Genomic DNA, 18,575 nt, shown 5'->3' on the forward strand with positions numbered 1-18,575 from the left:
GGAAGATATAAAGATTTTCACAAATTATACTTACTTTTAGTTACTGGGGATATAACTAAATTTAAAATAAACTTGCCAAGTTTTATTATTGTCAAAAATAAAATAAATAAAAATTTAAATTAAAAAAATTTTTTAATTAAAAAAAACAAACTCATAGAAGCAGAGAATAGAACAGGGATTACCAGGGGCTGAGTAGGGGCACATAGGGAGGTGCTGGTCAGAAGGCAGAAACTTCCATTTATACGATGGTTAAGTTCTGAGGATAGAACCGTGCAGGACAGTGAATACAGTTAACAGGACATATTATCTACTTGAAAGTTGCTAAGAGAGTGGATCTGAAATGTTCTCACCACAAAAAAGAAGGTAAGAGAAAGGTAACTCTGTGAGGTGATGGATGTTAACACCTTGATGGTGATGATTATTTCACAGCGTATGCGTGTATCAAATCCTCACGTTTACACCTTAAATATATACAGTTTCAGGAAAACCGTATAGAGCTCAGGAAAGCTGAAGAAAAGAAAGATAGCCAAAACCAACAGAAAAAGGATGAAAGATGGGCAGGGAGGTGGCTGTTGATGGAAAGAAAGGAGGAGGCAGGGAAGAGGGAGAAAAGCACAGCGGAGACAAAACGCCTGCCTTTCCTGCCACACTCTGCCCTTAAGACTCTGAAGACACGTCTGCATTTTTCTAATCATCCTGATTTCTGCTTTGTCACCGTCACAGGACGCCGTCTGTTACCCGAAATACTTCCGGGAGACGCACCCTTCGCAGCCGTTTTGCAAAGAGAATTAGGGGTACTCGCAGGGGAGCGACCCTCCGGAGCTGAAAATAGTCCCAGCGACACCAGGGACAGCTCCTACTGGCATCCCTTCCCACACAGGAGCGAGGGGTCCTTACGAGGGCGGGTGCTCGCCGCGCGCCCACGGCTGGACCAGGCGGGGACCACGTCAGCAGCATCTCCATCCCCATCCGCCCCCCGGCCAGGACAGCACAGCCGTGGCACTGTGTCCAGAGAGGTGGGGAAGGTCACCCCAAGAGCAGCCCCCAGGCCCTGCTTCCCCTGGTGGATGGAGCTCAGAGCCTCACCTGCGATATCACAGCCATGACGAGCAATTCTCCCCAACCCCTGCCCCCCAGTAGCTGAAAACACCCCCCTCTGCTCCCCCGCCCGGCACTGGGCCAGCCCCAGAGCTCCAGCCTCGCCAGAACCCCGCGCGGCCGGCCCTTCCGGGCTCAATCCCAACCCTTTTCGTCCAAAGGCTGGTTAGTCTGTTTCTCATCTGTTTACAGGGAGCCCATCCAAATGTTTCCCAGGAACAATGACATCCCGGAAGCCACGCAGCCTCTTCAAAAGCGATCCCTGCAAACCCAGGAATTTGAATCTTCCATCATTAAAGGCATGTGGGTTTGCAAAATACAATGTGATTCAGAATCTGAGAACGGGACCTTATTTGGAAATAGAGTCTTGGCAGATGTGATGAAGTGAAGGGTCTGAGATGAGGTCCTCCTGGATGAGGGTGGCCCTACATCCAATGACAGGTCCTTCTAAGACATGGAAAAGGAGAGACACAGACACAGAGGAGAAGCCCCATGAAGATGGAGACAGAGACGGGAGGGATGCGGCCACAAGCCCAGGGACGCCTGGAGCCCCCAGAAGCTGGAAGAGGTGGGAAGAACCCTCCCCTGGAGCCTCTGGAGGGAGCGCGGCCCTGGGACACCTCGACCTCAGATGTCTGGTCTCCGGGATGCGGGAGGATGGGTTCCTATTGTTTTCACTCCCCCAGTGTGTGGCCATTTGCTGAAGCCACCCCAGGAAACAAGAACAGGGGCCTTGAGTTAAATGTTAAGCTTGTAAGAATAACTGCAGAAGAGACGCCTCTCTCTGCCCTAGTTGAACAGTGAGCAGACCGCCACACTGTCTTGGCGGGAGCAGCTCTCCTGTCTAACGGGGCTGATGGCCCTTCGCTCTGGGGTCCCAGGGTGGAGGCTGCAGACCCATTTTCAGCTCACGCAAACTGCGGAGGCCCTGCTAAAATAATGTCCGCATGTCTCAGACGGCTGAGATTCTATGTGGATGACGTTTTCATTCTCGGACATGTAATCACTTGTAACCTTACTAAGGTTGTGGGAATTGGTGTTACCGAGTCCAAGCTAGCTCTGCTCGCCCCACGACAGGCCAATGCCTCGGAGACGAGGTGCTGAGGCAAGGGATAGCACTGTATTCGGAAAGCCGGCAGACCGAGAAGATGGCAGACTAGTGTCTATAAATAACCATCTATCTGATCGGCGATTGGATGCCAGTTTCTTTTATAGCACATAGAGGGGCAGGAGATGAGGAAGTAAAGTAAAAAGGCTGTAAGTTCTGTAAATATCCCCTGGAATGGCCAGCCTTGGGGAGGGGGTGCGTTCATTTCTTCTTTCTCGCAGCCATCCACAGGTGGGCGGGGTCCGGATGCTTCCCTGAACAAAGACACTTTGGTTTAACATCCAGGCAGAGGGACGGGGTTCCCTGAGGCAGACCACTGTGTATAGACAGTATCCTTTTCGTGAGCAAAAGCAGCGGGAAGCAAAAGTTAAAGTAAGAGAAACAGATCCAACGTGGAGTCAAAATTGGCTCTTCCCTGTTACATCGGGAACCCAAATCGTCCCAAATTGTATCACTGTTTTTGAGTGACGGGAGGTTTGGTCCAAGCCAACGGGATAGTTGGCAGCCCCGCCCTGACCAGCCTCAAAGGGTCTGTTCTTCGTCTGAGTTGAGATACGGGCCGTGCTCAGGCTCCTCGCCCTGGGGGGAGGTGGTGAGAAAAAAAATGTCCGTTCAAGTGTAAAGTGGGGGTCCCTTACTGCAGTGTCAATGGTGCCAAAAATAAATAAGTCGAGGAGAACAGCTCGCATGGGCGGCATGCCCAAGGAGCTCAGAGAGAATCACAGGGGATGATGGCTTTGTTCAGGGCACTAACATTTCTCCAGTCGCCCACCCGCCCCAAACACAAAAGCACGGTAATCAGTCCCCAGAGGGACCTCCCCAAGCCAGCATCCTCTTCCCAAAACCGCTTCTAAAAACTGCCATTTTCCCCTACCACCCCAGAACCCCCTTTCCACCTGGAGATGAGATTTTATATGATAAACAAGACATGCTTTGGAAAAGATGGAGAGAGCCCCAGGTATCTGATCACACCCTTCTTTCCTCTCCTGGGGGAGGCGTCAAGGGGACCCGTCTCTCCTTGGACCACGTCACGGCTGCGTCCTGCATGCCGCACACCCGGCATCGGGGAGAGGGCATCTGCTAATTATAAGTACAGACACCCGCCCGGGATCTCAGGCCCCAGCTCCTACACCCTCAGTGCTCCCTGCCCTTACCCGACTGCCTTCCAACTCTGACAAAATATCTTCCTCGGCCAGAAAGTTTTCAGGCTTCATCTCAGGCTGGGAAGTTTGAAGCAAATTGGACACGCCATTTTTGACTCATGAGCCTCTGAAAAATTAATATGTTTCTGACTTTTGTGAAAAGTGTCCAAAGTTTTTCTGCTCGTCACTCAAAAAAGGCCAACCCTGGAGAGTTCCAACTTTCCCTAAACTTGGTATAAAGGAGAGTTTGGTTTTGGGGGTGGTTTTTATTGGGGGGAAGGATCAGTGCACAAAGTGTTATGATCATCTCAGGTAGATTCGGAAGGTATTCGTGAAGGCTGGGGGGCGGGGACTCTCTACATATGGGTGTGCTCAGGTAATGATGTTAATTTTATCAGGTTTATCATGTCCATGAAGACAACCATCACGAGGTGGATGAGATTCTAGTTTATATTCAGCAAAGAATAAATGCAGCCGTGTGAGGGATCTCCAGCTCTGCTTGTCAACTCATGCCCGTAGGGTGTCAGCTACAGCCTCTTCCCCCTGACCCCCGCCCTGCCTTAATGCACTCAGCCAGTAGCGGGTCCTCTCCTGAGCTGCTGTCCATCTGATGTGCATCCACAAGGACCCCACCTCGAGGTTCTTAGTCATCTCACATTCCTATCCACTCTCCTGCTTTCTTTGGGGTGATTTGATTCCACATCCCCCTCAACGGGGTGTTGTAACTTTGTTATAATTTTTTTAAAAATTTTGGCTGTGCCATGAAGCATGTGGGATCTTAGTTCCCCGACCAGGGATCGAACCTGCACCCCCTGCATTGGAAGCGTGGAGCCCTAACCACTGGCCCGCCAGGGAAGTCCCAGGATGTCATAATTTTGGAGGAGAGCCATCCTGCCAGAATTTGGACACTTCTTATCTTGGGTTCCTTCAGAGCACCTGGCATGTCTTGGAGGCAGCCAGGCCCACCTCCCTCTTTTTTTTGGGGGGGGCGGCAGACACACTCCCTCCCTGTGTCCAGGCATTCTCCAGGAAACGGGACTCTCTGTCCAGCACTCAGAATCTTGAGAGAATGATGGGAATTAGGGACAGGTGAGAAATTCCTCATGGTGGCAACCATGGCCCCAGAGTCTAAGACGGCTTGGAGAGGTCTTCTGGCCACCTCCCCACCTTGGGGTCTGTTCCATTCTCTGAGACTAGTTCTTCAAGCTTCCCATTGTGTGTCAACTCCTCAACGTTCTTCCCACAAATTCCTTTTCTGTGTGGAAGTCTCAGTCCTCTTGGTTCTTGTGGGTCCTCTTGGTCTTTAGCCAAGAACCGTGACTCTTACCTGGTCCTCTTTGTCCCCCATCTCCCTGCCTTTGATACCCCATCCATGTGGATTCATCGGACCTCTGGGTGTACCTTCTCAACAAGCTCTAGGATCATTTTTTTGGTTTCTGGGATAACTCCTCCACTTAGACCCTTGATGATTAATAAATCAAGCCACACCCCATCTCAAGAAGCAGCTCAAAGACTTGAGAACATTCATATTTGTCTCAACACTCCCCTGCATTTCTGCATGGAGAATGAACCTGAGGTATCCTCTAACCTGTATATTTAAAATAGAGTCACTTCTGATCGTAGCTTGAGGAATGTCTGGAGAGGAACCAACATCCATTCGGAGGTGAATCCACTGAATGAATATGCAACAGGGACTATCCCCACCCTGGCAGAGGAAAACTCTCATCTGCATGAAAAACACTCATCAATGAAGCAAATACGTAAACTTCTGGGAGTTGTAGTAGTTCGACTGTTTGTTTTCAAAAGAAAGAGAAATGTGGACCCTTCTCTGTGAGGTGAAGAACTCATGCTGTCCTCTTGTGGCCTCTGAGGAGCTAGATGAGAAGAAAAGGTCACACTGTGATGGGGAAGTACACACGCACATGCACATACACACACACGTGCACATACACGTCTTCCCTTGCTCAGAGCAAATTGCTGCCTCTGAGGTAATTGGGTGAACATTGAAACTTCTCCATCTTAGCTGTTGAGCTCGCAGGATATAGAAAATTGCTTGATATGTTTCACCTCACTTGTTTATGCTACATGGAGTGACCCTGCTGTGGTTGTCCTTCTGAAGTTAAATCAGTGAAGTTAAACCAAGGTGGAGTGCTCAGACTGCAGGAAAACGGCACTCATTGTCACCTTAATTAGAATCTCTCCAACTTCCTCCCCAAAAACATCCTAAGATCAACCAAGACCACAAGTAAACCACCGAGGACTCAGACCTTCAGCACCACCAGGAGGTCAAGAGACCATGACCTTCAAATTCACGTGATCAATCTCATTGTAGAACTAAGTATAAAATAAGGGTGAGACAAAGTGGGGAAATGGATGTAAACACTATAAATTCTGACAAAGCAGAAAGAATGAAACCTTTTTAAACAGGAAGAGAAAGAACAAAGAAGAGGGAAATCGAGTAAAATTGTTGACAATTATATAGGTAACCAGTAGAAATCAAAGGATCTTGTGGTCGGCAGAATAATGGCCCCCAAAGACATCCCTGTTTTAATCCCAGTGTCATAAACAGAATAATGTCCCCAGAGATGTCCACGTCCTGATCCCCATGTGGTGGGCAGAATAATGTCTCCAAAGACATCCTTGTCCTAACCTGGAACTTGTGAAGGTGTTGACTTAACATGGCAAAAGGGACTTTGCAGCTGTGATTAAGTGAAGGGTCTTGAGTTGGGAAATTACCCTGGATTATCTGGGTGAGCCCAGTGGCATCGCAAGGGTCCTTGTAAGAGGAAGGCAGGAGTTCAGAGAAGATGAAGCCACGCTCTTGCTCTGACCATGAAGGAAGGGGCCAAGAGCCAAGGAAAGGAAGCAACATCTTGAAGCTGCAAAAGGCAAAAGATGAAACAGAGCCTCCCCTAGAGGCTCCAGTAGGAACCAGCCCTGGCGACACATTTTAGACTGCTCACCTCCATAATAGTAAGACAATAAATTTGTGTTGCTTTCAGCCACAAAGTTTGTTACAGCAGCTACAGGACACTCATACAGGTGCCACTTAAATTGAGAAACCAGAGAGTGATGAGGGGTTAAGGTAGAGAATGGGGGCAGGGGGGACTAGAGAGCACTAAACAGTATAGGCAGAAAGGTGAGCCCCAGAACAAAAACACACCTTCCCGAACGTTAGAGGAAAAATGTTAACAACAAGGAAAACTCATCAAATACAGAAAGACACAGTAAATATAACATAATGCAAACATTAGTTACAACATGAAATACTGTGACTGAATGGAAAACAAACCTAACATCTCAATAAATGTGAATGGGCTTCATTTGCCAATTAAAAGGGAAAGGTTTTCAAATAGGCTTATCAAGCAATATCCAGCTGTAGGCTCTACAACAGAGACACACCTAAAAGAGAGAAATTTCAAAGGGTCAAAAAGGAAAGACAAAGAAATGACAGGTAAACAGAAACCATCTGACAGCAGGGGTTAAAGTCCTAGTAAAAGACAAACTAGAATTTAGGCCAAGAAGCATTAAATTAGACAAAGAAGCATTAAATTAGAAAAATGCTATTTTTGTGTGTGTGTGTGTGGTATGCGGGCCTCTCACTGCTGTGGCTTCTCCCGTTGCGGAGCACAGGCTCCAGACGCACAGGCTCCAGATGCGCAGGCTCAGCAGCCATGGCTCACAGGCCCAGCCACTCCGCGGCATGTGGGATCCTCCCGGACCGGGGCACGAACCCATGTCCCCTGCATCGGCAGGCAGACTCTCAACCACTGCACCACCAGGGAAGGCCCACAAATGGTAATTTAAATGCATTAAATTAGCATTTCCTAGTGCTAAAAGCACAGCATGCTATCAATATCTATATTCATGACCGCCAAATAACTCAGTACCCACCTAGATATTATCAGAAACAGGAGATGCCAGGAGAACTAGATTAATAATAAGAGACTTTAATACACCACTCACAGTACAAGGCAGACCAAGAGGACATAGAGTAAGGCTACAGAAGGGCTAGTACTTGAGACATTTCTGTGCAAATACCTTTGAACATTTAGATGAAAGGCATGGTTTCCTAAGAAAGTATCATTTTCAGAATTAACCTCAGAAGAGATCAAAAGGATAAAAATACTCCAACCAATGAAATAGAGAAAATCGTCCAAATCTACCTCATCATGAACACGAGGATGAAAAGTTTTCATGGGGAAATTTTACCAAGGCTTCAGTCAGCAGATACTCTCAATGCTCCTTAAATTGTTACAGAACATTAAAAAGGGAGCAAATATCCCAAAGTCTTTTCAGGAAGCAAGCATAACAATTGTACCTAAACTTGATATATGTAGCGCAAATAAAAGTAAATCACATCCTCAAATCACTTATGAATATTAATAACTAACCCTAAATACCATATTGGCCAACAGACCCCCAATACTACATTGAGAAAATAATACGCCTTGACCAAGGTTTATACCAGGAATGCAACGATGATTCAATATTAGGGAAAATATTAATATAATTTGCTAAAGGTAGATCTAAGGGGAAAACTCATATGAGTAACTATAGATGCTAGAAAATTCCTTGACACAATTCCTAAAATCACTCAGAAAACTGGGAATAGAAAGCTATTTATTAACATCATAAAAAATATACAGTGTATCAGAATACAAAAGCCAGCATCCCACCTAAGGGAGAAACACTGAAAACATTTCCACTAGGATTAGAAATCATTCATTTAAGGGGAATTCCCTGGCGGTCCAGTGGTTAGGACTTGGTGCTTTTACTGCCATGGCCCAAGTTCAATCCCTGGTCGGAAAACTAAGATCCCACAAACGGTGCCGCGTGGCCAAAAAAAAAGAAAGAAAGAAAAGAGAAGAAAAAAAACCATACGAGGATGCCTGCTACTCCTACTACAATTTAACCTTGTACTAGAGGAATTAGCTCTAGCAATTAGACAGAAGGAAATAATTAGACATAAAAATTGGAAAATAAAAAGTAAAACTATATTATTTTCAAGTGACATGATAGGATACCTAGAAAGCTCTCGAGAATTAACAATAAAACTAACTGCAATAAGGAAAGTATTCAGCAAGGTAGCAGGATAAATAATTGACAGGTAAATGTGAATAACCTCTATGGACTTCAATAATAACCAGTTAGAACATCTAATGTACAAGAAAATACCATTTACAACAGCAATGAAGATGATAAAATACTTAGGAATAAACCCTACAAGAATGATGCAAAATTCATATGGAATAACACTACAAAATACTTCTTAAATAAACAAAAGTAAAATTGAACAAATAGAAAGACATCCCTTGTTCTTCAGGACATCTCAACATTATCAAATGTTAGTTCTCCCTAAGTAAGTATATAAATGTAATGGGATCTCAAGAAAGGCACCAACAAGCTTTCTTGTCCTAGAGTTAGGCTAGTTGATATTCAAGTTAATACCAAGAATACTAGGAAAACACAGAAAAAGATATGGGAGGGAGGACTTGTCCTACCAGATAGTAAAATACACAACAAATATCAGTCATTAGGATGGTGTGCTGTTGGTGCCTGAATCAACAAACCAGTGGATTAGAATAGAATCCAGAAAATAATCCCAACTCCACTTGGAACTCTGGTATCTCAGATCACTAGGGAAAGATAGATATTCCCCATAAATTGAAAAAGATAAAATTAACTACATTCCTGTTGCCATACACAGATAAATTGATCAGAGAACTTACATGTCTTTTTTTTAATGGAATTATATAAGTAATAGAAGAAAAACTGGTTGAATTCTCACATAATCTGTGTGTAAGGAAAGGCTTCTTGTGACTCAAAATCTAGATGCTATAAAAGGAAAGAGTGACAAATTTGACAACAAAAGAATATTTTTGGCCTAATTGATGCCCCCCCAAAAAACTATAATCAAAGTCAAAAGGAAAAGACAAATTGAGAAAAAATATTTGCAGCATGCATCACAGATAAATGGCTGATATCCCTACTATAATACATTTTTTTAATAAGGGAAAAGACCAAACATCCTACAGAGAATGGGCAAAATATACAAAGAGACAAATCAGGAAAATAAAAACATAAAAATGGTCCTTAATATATGAAAAGATAATAGATAGATAGATGATAGGTAGGTAGATAGATGATGATGATCATAGATAACAGATGAAGAGATAGATAACAGATGAAAAGATAGACAAATAGATGATAGATGATAGATGATAGATAGATAGATAGATGATAGATAGATAGATAGATAGATGGTAGATAAATAGATGATAGATAGAAGGGAGGGTAGGAAGGAAAGGTGATGGTGGATGGGTGGACAGATGGATGGTTGGATGGATGGACAGATGTGCAGATAACAAAACAACAGAACAAAAGAGAACGAGGCTCACCAGGCATGTATTTCTTTGGCCTAGAAGTGCGTGTGTGTGCATGTGTGTGTCTGTGTCTGTGTGTTATGTGTTCTCTCTCCAGAGCCATTTACACCAGCCGATCTCACCCTCTTTGGGACCAATGAGGCCTGGATCAGAATCCAGTTGTGCAACTTTGAGAAAGTTACTAACCCTCTCTAACTTGTCAGACAGCCCTGTAATTTTTTTTAAAAAAGGAAGACCATGAGAAAAACCACAGCAAAATGCACAGAAGTATTTGTGCTACGATTCTCTCTCTTTTCAAGGGTTTCCTTTATATATTTTTTATTTTTCCTCATGAAAAATTAATTAGTAGGTTTGGCCTCATGGGCCGCTCTACAGCAAGCTATAGAAAAACAACAAGAAATTACAAAAATTCCACACTCATCTACGATGTAAAGCACAGGAATCTAACGGCATCAGAACCTTTTATAACGGAGAAAAATGCCAAAATTAAAATTCCTAGCTAGGGCAGGAAAAACCAACAGGAAAACGCCCCAGAGCATTTATCTCTTCACGCGCAGCAATAGTCACTTGTTGCTGGGGACATATGTGTGGCTTGCGTGCGTCACACGGGTGCCCACAGATACACGTCAATCACCCACGTCTCCAAGCCTGTTTGAACGTCAAGATTCCCGTAGTTCACAGGTAGGGCCGTCAAGCCATGGACACGCCACAGATGGGACTGAATCGTGAATGACCCGGCTCCTCTGCGGTCACAGCTGGTCAGTGGTGTAGGGCAGGCAGAACTTCCGTGATCCAGCTGCTGCAGACCCATCTCGGCTGCAGGAAAGGCCAGCTGGAGCCTCATGTCTCTCCATCCCGGGAAGAGGGAGAGTCCTGGGCCAGCAGAGCCGTGGTCCCCAATGTCAGCTCCACCTTGGGCACCCAGGGGACGGGCCAGGGCACTGGGGAGTGTGTTTGTGTGTGTGTGTGTATGGGGAGGTGTGGGAGTGTGAGGGATATGGGAGTGTGTGTACATGTGCGGTGTGTGGGGCATGTGTGTGTGTGCTTGTACATGTGTAGGTGTGGGCTGTGGCCGTGCATGTGTGTGTGTGTGTAAGTGTGGGGTGTCTATGTGTGTAGAGCCGTGGGTAGCTGGGTGTGTATATGTGTGCAGAGGTGAGCGTGTAGGCATGAGAGCGTGTGTACATATGGGTGTGCAGGTGTGAGCTGTGTATAGTGTGTGTATGTGTGGGCGAGTTGCATGTACGGACATAGAGGTGGGTGTACATGTGCGTGCAAGTGTGTGTTTATTAGTAAAGAGGCGGGTGTGCCTGTGTGTGTCCATATGTGTGTGAGTCTGTATTGCATGTGTGTCTGTGTGTGTGTGCAAGGTTTGGTATACGTGGGTGAATGTGAGCACAGGTGTGTGTGCAAGTCTGTGTGACTGTGTTTGTATCTGTGTGGGTCTGTGTTTCATCCAAAGTGTGTTCACCTTCACACTTCTTTGTCTCTCCGTGTACAAGCTACCTGAGCTCATAACAAAGGAAACAGGCTCTTTCCCCTGACCTGCGTCCTGCTGCCCTGGACAGAGTGTTTTGAGCCCCAAAACATTTAGTGCCGAGGAGAGGCCGGGCCTGGGGGCACCGGACACCCCCGCCTGCCGTGCCGCCTCCCCCTCCACCCGGCTGTCCGGGGCCGAGGCTCCACCCTCACGTGTAAACACCCCGTGTGCACCTGGCCTAACTCTGGTTCCTGCCGCCCTTGGCGCAGGAAGTGATCTTCCCAGCGGGTGGCCTTGGACCAGCTCTCCCCAGGGAGCCCTGAGGGTCAAGGTCCAGATTCCCTGCCAGCCTCCCACGGGGCTCTGCTTCGAGCTCTCAAATTTTCGTGGAGCTGAGTGTAAACACCAGCCCCACACACACAGCGTGGTGTAACCTCTGGACTCAGGGTTCACACTGGAGCGGGCTGGAGGACGGACCCAGCCGGCCAGCGATGCTGAAGCTACAGCACCTCCACTGGATGCCCTGGGCACAGTGGGGACGCACCGGCCTGGCCGTCCCCATCTTCACACCCTTCATATCAGAACATCCCCCTCCCAGCTCAGGCATCACCTCCGGGTACAGGCACCACCCCCCGGGCTCAGGCATCACCTGTCCCCTCCTGTCCCTGGGCAGTCACTGACACCCAGGTGTGCTGACTCCCCTGTGACTATCAATATTCGTTTTCCATGCTCTCCAGGACGCCCGCTTCTCAGTGCAAACAAACAGGTGGTACCAGTGCCCGCTCACTTCTCCAAAGCCCGTCGTGTCTTTGGGAATCTAATGGTAATTGACCGCTGCCCCGCACCCCGGCTCCCGGACAGACTTTCACAGGACAGGCTTTCGTCCTGGCCCACGCACTGGTGGGCCAGGCGGGCATCCCCTTCCCCTGCCCGCCACTCTCTGTCTCTCTCCTTAACACCCACGTCTCCGCCATCAGGAACAAATATGATTTCTGATTGAACATCACTTTATTTGCCAGTTCTGTGGTCTTTTCTTATCTTGTTCCACATTGCTCAGGCTTTGTGGTTAAATTATGTATTAAGGTCAATGTCAAAACAGAGGAGATCTGTAACCTACAGGGAGCTGGCTTTTATTCGTGATTAGGGTGAAGTGCGGGCTGCCTGTCAGCCAGCCCGGGCAGCGCAGCATGGGGGCCGCCTCGCAGCGGGGCTCTACAAAGGCAGCTCACGGGCTCCCAGGACGCGCCCGTGATAGATTTGCCCGGATCGCCCGCCCCTCTTGAAAGCCCGCTTGCCTGGGCTTCCATCTGAGAGCTGTCAGCCGCACCTATGGAGTCGTGTCATAAATCAAACGCAAAGTGTGTTCGCTGGGGAGCGCGGCAGATGTCATGTACCCGCTTGTAGTTTGAGATCTTCTAAAGGAAAACGGTGTCAGAATAAGGAAGACGGGAGGGATGTGGGTTTTCTTCTTTTTTTTTTTTTTTCTTTTTCCTTAAAAAAAAACAAAGACACGAGACAACGGTTGAAAAGACTGGCTGGAAACTTTCTCTAAAAACTTGCACGGTTCAGCCCCACCAGTAAATTAATCAGTGAGCGTTCAGATGGGGGCACCGCAGGACAGAAGGCGGGCGTGCATTGATTTTCCTCCCCCACCCCCCGAATTTCTTCTTGACAAGTGTTAGTCAGCGAGGGTTGGCGTTAGTCCCCTGGCTCATCGGCCAGAGACGAGTCCTCCTGCGTCCAGAGGCGGGATGGAGACCAGACAAGAGGCCGCGTCATGGGTGCCGAGCTTGTGCGCGCAGGGAGGGGGTACTGGCACGCCCGAGGCACCCCGAGGCCCCACCGGCCCGGGGCTCCACTCGGCAACTTTGTTTCTGCCACCTCTTTTGAAAGGAAATAAAGGCACCCGCGCGCCCTTGCTCACCCTCCAGCGTCTGTTCTTGTGACGGGCGCTTTCGGGAAAGTGGAACCTTGGCAGCAGGAATCGGAAGGCTTCCTCCTGACGGGGGACACGGGTGTTGGTGCTGATTGTGTAGACGGAGACGCCCGGGTTTAGCACCCGGATCCCAGCGGTCTCCACTCTGGGACCCCGAGGGCCTCCGGTTTAAAGCGGGAGGCTCCCAGTGCAGGGGTGGGGTGGGGCGTGCCTGTTGTGGCGGCTCAGTCTCTGGCCCCGCCTTCACTAAGCAAGTCCACAAAAGGCGGATTCACTTCCAACCAGTGCTGGACGCAGCCTTCGGCAAAGGAGCGGAGAGTCTTGGTGACGCCAGAGACGCCTCTCATCCGAAAACGTGGGGAGGGCTGGTCTCACCCGATACTCCCCACTCCGCCCTTTCCGGCAAGGGTGTAATAGACGTGAGACCAACATGCACTCTGCGTCCTGTTACACCCATTACATAAGGTAGTAACATGCCGAAATTCATGTTCCGTTACATACGTGTGGCGTGTGTGTATACGTCCGCAGATACACGTGCGATGAACATATACAGTGAAAAACGTCTCACAGACTGATAGAAACCAGAGTACCAGTGGTGTCTGGCCAGGAGATACAGACCCAGAAGGCGCTCACAGGTACCTCCCGGCTGTTGGAAACGGGCCGTTTCCCGACACGAGCAACATCACGAGAGGTCCATGTGTAAAACCCACTGAGTTGTGCCTGGGGATTTCTGTGCCCCCAGGAATGTGCATTTTACATCAGTAGAAATACGTGAGCTCGGGAATCAGTACTCAGCCCCCCTCGTGGGCTACGTCCTCTCTCTTCTCTATTTAATTTTTTCTCATTTTTTCCTGACCCACCGAATGGATCCCATGATCTATGGGGGTTGTGACCCACCGATTACAAACACGCGTGTCTGGGATGCCCTTGGAAGGATGAGGGTGAAGGTAGGAGTCCTGCCCATCACGGGGAGATGAGGAATGGAACACATGGTGCAGGCAGAGCTGGCGAGGAGACGCCCCCTCCCCGGGCAGCCAGAGGACGGTGGTGGGTGACGGCCCCGTCTCCCCTGACTCCAACTCTTTCCTGGAAGTAACTAAAATCAGTCCTTGCTGGGTTAAAAACAAGAATCCCCCATCCATTAGCAAATAAGAATAATAAAATAAACCCATCTTTTACAGATACATATGGAGCTGTTGACAGACTGCGTGATTTGATGTAGTCGTTTCTTTTTAAATAGCCCGAATGTAAAACAAAAGAAAAGAAAGGAAAATGGTGCACATGTGCTGGGCGTAAGTGTCAGAGGAGAATTTAAAAGGTCAGTAAGTTGTGGATAATCATTGGAACTGGGTGAAGGGTATATGAGCTTCCGTACGCTATTCTCTGGTTTGCTTGTGTTTGAAAACGTCTGTGTTAGCTCAGCTCAGCTGCCATAACAAACACCACAGACGGGGAGGCTTAAACTTTAGACATTTATGTCTCCCAGTCCTGGAGGCTGGAATCTGAGATCCAGGTGTGGGCAGGGCTGGTTCCTCCCGAGGCCTCTCTCCTGGGCGTGTAGACGGCCGTCTCCTCCCTGTGTCCTCACAGGGTCGTCCTTCTGTGTGTGTCTGTGTCCTGATCTCCTCTTCTTATAAGGACACCAGTCCTATGGGATCAGGACCCACCCTAATGACCTCATTTTACCTTCATCACCGCCTTAAAGACCCCATTTCCAAATACAGACACATCCTGAGGTCCTGGGGGTCGGGGCATCAACATACAGTATTCCAGCTGCCAGACAAATGTGCCTACTTCCCAGAGGGGAGCCCACAGCATCACCCGGCAGCATCACCTTCCAGCAGCATCACCCTGTCCAAGGCAGAGGCTTTGGATTGGTGCCCACAGCAGAGTGGCTGTGATGTGGGAGCTTCCTTGGGCACCTGTAACAAAGGACCCCAAACCATGAGAGCTGAAACCACATCCATCCTTCCCCATCCTGGAGACCAGAAGTCTGAGATCAGGGTGTCCCAGGGCCGCGCTCCTTCCAGAGGCTCCAGGGGAGGATCCTTCCTGCCTCTCCCAGCTTCTGGGGGCTGCAGGCCTCCCTGGGCTTGTGGCCGCCTCCCTCCCCTCTCTGCCTCTGTCTTCATGTGGTTTCTCCTCTGTGTCTGTGTCTCTCCTCTTCTGTCCCTTAGAAGGACCCTGTCATTGGATGTAGGGCCACCCTCCTCCAGGAGGACCTCATCTCAGTCCCTCACTTCGTCACGTCTGCAAAGACCCCATTTCCAAATAAGGGCCATTTCGAAGCACTGAGGTTCACCACTTGAACATATATTTGGGGCTAAGTCTTCGCTCAGTCTGTTTGTGCTGCTGTAACAAAATACCCCAGACTGGGGGGCTTATAAACAACAGACATTTATTTCCCACAGTCCTGGAGGCTAGACATCCAACATCCCGGTGAGGGCAGATTTAGTGTCTGGTGAGGACCCTCTTCCTGGTTCCTAGATGGGCGTCTTCTTGCTGTGTCTTTACCTGGTGGAAGGGGGTAAGGGAGCTCCCTGGGGTCTCTTTTCTAAGGGCACTAATCCCATCATGGGGGCTCCACCCTCATGACCTCATCACCTCCCCAAGGCCCCACATCCTGACACCATCACCTTGGGGGTTACCTTTCAGCATAAGCTTTTTAGGGGCACAGGGACATCCTGTCCATACCAGGGAAACACATTTCAACCCACCCACAGTGTCCACTTTCTACAGGCCTGGCTGACGTAGAGGGATCCCTTGTGACTTTGTTGTTTGTTTGTGAATTCCCTTTTAAGTCACTTCGGGGATTATCCGTGGACTCCAGGTACCTGCCTCAGCTCATAACCATGTGACATTGGCCCTAATCATCTTCCATGCCTGGGCCAGGCTACCTCAATGGAGGAAAAGAAATGAAATTTCGAGCAGGTGAATAACAAACATGGCGTGCATGCTCCCAAAATCTGTGTGTCGTGCACACGACGCCATCTTTCTCTCAATCACAGATCCTCAGAAGCAACTGTGTAAGCGGGTTTTCCATGGGATGTAGTTGTACCCGATCAATCCATGACCCAAACATTCTACCAATCAACCCACATGGGTCCCTGACAATTAGCAATTAGTGCATTTTCCCAACTCTGCTACAGTAATTCTCTCTACATGTTCCAGAAAGACTCATCCACACCTAAGAGAGAAGAAAAATGTTGAAAATGAATTTCTGAATTGGAAATATTAACAACTGCCTCATCGTCCGATGGCCTATGTAGCTGGTGGATTTTCTTTCAAAGGCTCCCCCTCCTGATTTCTCCCGGTTTCCACCTGTTACTAAGAGGAAGGGGAAGATAGACCCTGTTTCCACCCAAGCTGCCCCCTTTGGGCGCCCAGAGATGAACGCTCAGCCTTCCCTCCTCCCTTCCCTCCTCCCTTCCCTCCTCCCTTCCTTCCTTCCTTCTTCCCTCTTTCCTCCTCCCTCCCTCTCTCCCTCCCACTAAGCTCCATCTCCTGCTCCACCAGAAGCCCCTCCAGAAACTTCGTTTGAGGTCCTGGAGAAGTACCTCCATCTCCACCCTTTTTCAACAAAGTTGCCAACATGATCAACTGTTTCCCCAACTTGATTCCTGTATAAACCCCTTTAAAAGAAGGGGTTTCCTTAACCCTCCGGGACCAGAAAGTAATGTTGACAGTAACATGTAACATGAGTTAGATCTGCACAAACATGAAAACAACCACCTATGTCTGACACTGGTAACGGCCCAGGCACGGCAGGTGGACAGAGCATGTCTTCTTATTTTCTGGATTCTGGATGCTCTGGAGTCTTGGGGCCTTGATGATGCAGGGACTGTTTGCAACTTCCTAGAGCGCACCTTTGACCTGCAAACAACCCACCCAGCGCCCACACCCTGTGACCCCTGTGAGGGGCCTTCACGCTCTGGGCCTCCATCCACCTGCCCTCATCCCCCCAGGGCCAGGTACAGACAACTGGAGCCAGCCCTGCACCCCAGCATCTGCAGAAATATCCCCGCCAGCCAACCCCACCCTGCTCAGCTTCCTCACCCGGCCTCCCCATTCCTCCCATGGACGGACAACCATGTCCCCACTTGCCATGCCTCCTCCCTGGTACTTCCCCGAGGGGCCCTGCACAGCAGGCCTCCCATTTCCAGGGGACTGTGAATTCTTTCCCAAGCATCATCTCTGCATTCATGTGTCTCACCAGGTACAATGACAGCAAACCCCCAGATCCCTGGTCATGGTCACGGCTCCCTTGCAGATGCACGAAACTGCACAGATTCTGGACCTGCCCTGGCGGGGGTCGCTGGGCGCTCAGCGGCCCAGGCCCTGTGTGGTGCGGACAGGACCCTGGGCACCCCCCATGGGCTGCAACAGACACCTACTGGACCCCCAGTGGGTGCTGGCCCTGGGCATCTCGGGCATATCCGCCGCCCCTTCAGAGGAGCTGGCTGCGTGCCTATGAAGCCAGCCAGCCCATCGCCCGGAATCGGTCCTGACGTCCAAACCTAATTAGTGCTGCTTACTGACCTCCATGTGTCCCCTTACCAAGCGGCCACAGCCTGGCTGATGCACCCGGAGCCCAGACCAGACAGGCCCGAGCTGGGGAATAATAATCAGTGTTAATTACCAGCACGGCGCTGGGGACTGAGGCTAATGGGCCCCATGCTGGTGGCCCCCCGGGGCCCCTTGAGCTGTTCAGACTCCAAGGCCCAGAAGCCGATCCCTCACCCTGCCCCCAGACCCTGCCCCCATGGCCATCCCATGCTGGTCCAGGCAGGAATCGGGCATCCCATGCACACTTGGTCCCCACCCTTCTGAACACACAGGTGGGCACACCCAGATGTCCACTCTGCCCAGCCCCAGGAGGGGTCCAGGCCCAGGGGCCTCCCCATGTAACCTGCCCCTCCGTCTCCCCAGGACACCCTGATCACCTTCCCTCTGGACTTCACGGCTCAAGCAGTGTTGGTGTCACGAGCTCCAGTCTCCCCTGGCACCCACGGTCACCAAGGCCACGTCCCTGCCGGCCACACAGATCCCCTGACTCCTGCCATGCAGCTGGCCCAGGGCTGTGGTCACCTTGTACTGAAGTGGGGGCCATGTTCCCCCCAAGAGGCTGCCAATTTCATTTTTACTCTTTAGTCCTGAGACGGGGCATGAGGACTGTGTGTTCTTGTTATGAAAAATGTCCCCAAAATTCATATGTAGAATCCCTGACCCCCAAGACCTCAAGATGTGATGTATTTGAAGACGGGGTCTTTAAAGAGGGGATGGAGGTAAAATGAGGTCACTAGGGTGGGTCCTGACCCCATAAGACTTCTGTCCTTATAAGGAGAGGAGATCGGGACACAGACACACACAGAGGGACGACCACGTGAGGACACAGGGAGGAGACGGCCGTCTACACGTCCAGGAG

The sequence above is a fragment of the Mesoplodon bidens genome (genome assembly GCF_964165515.1).
Source record: "Mesoplodon bidens genome assembly, chromosome: Y".
Classification (NCBI taxonomy): Eukaryota; Metazoa; Chordata; class Mammalia; order Artiodactyla; family Ziphiidae; genus Mesoplodon; species Mesoplodon bidens.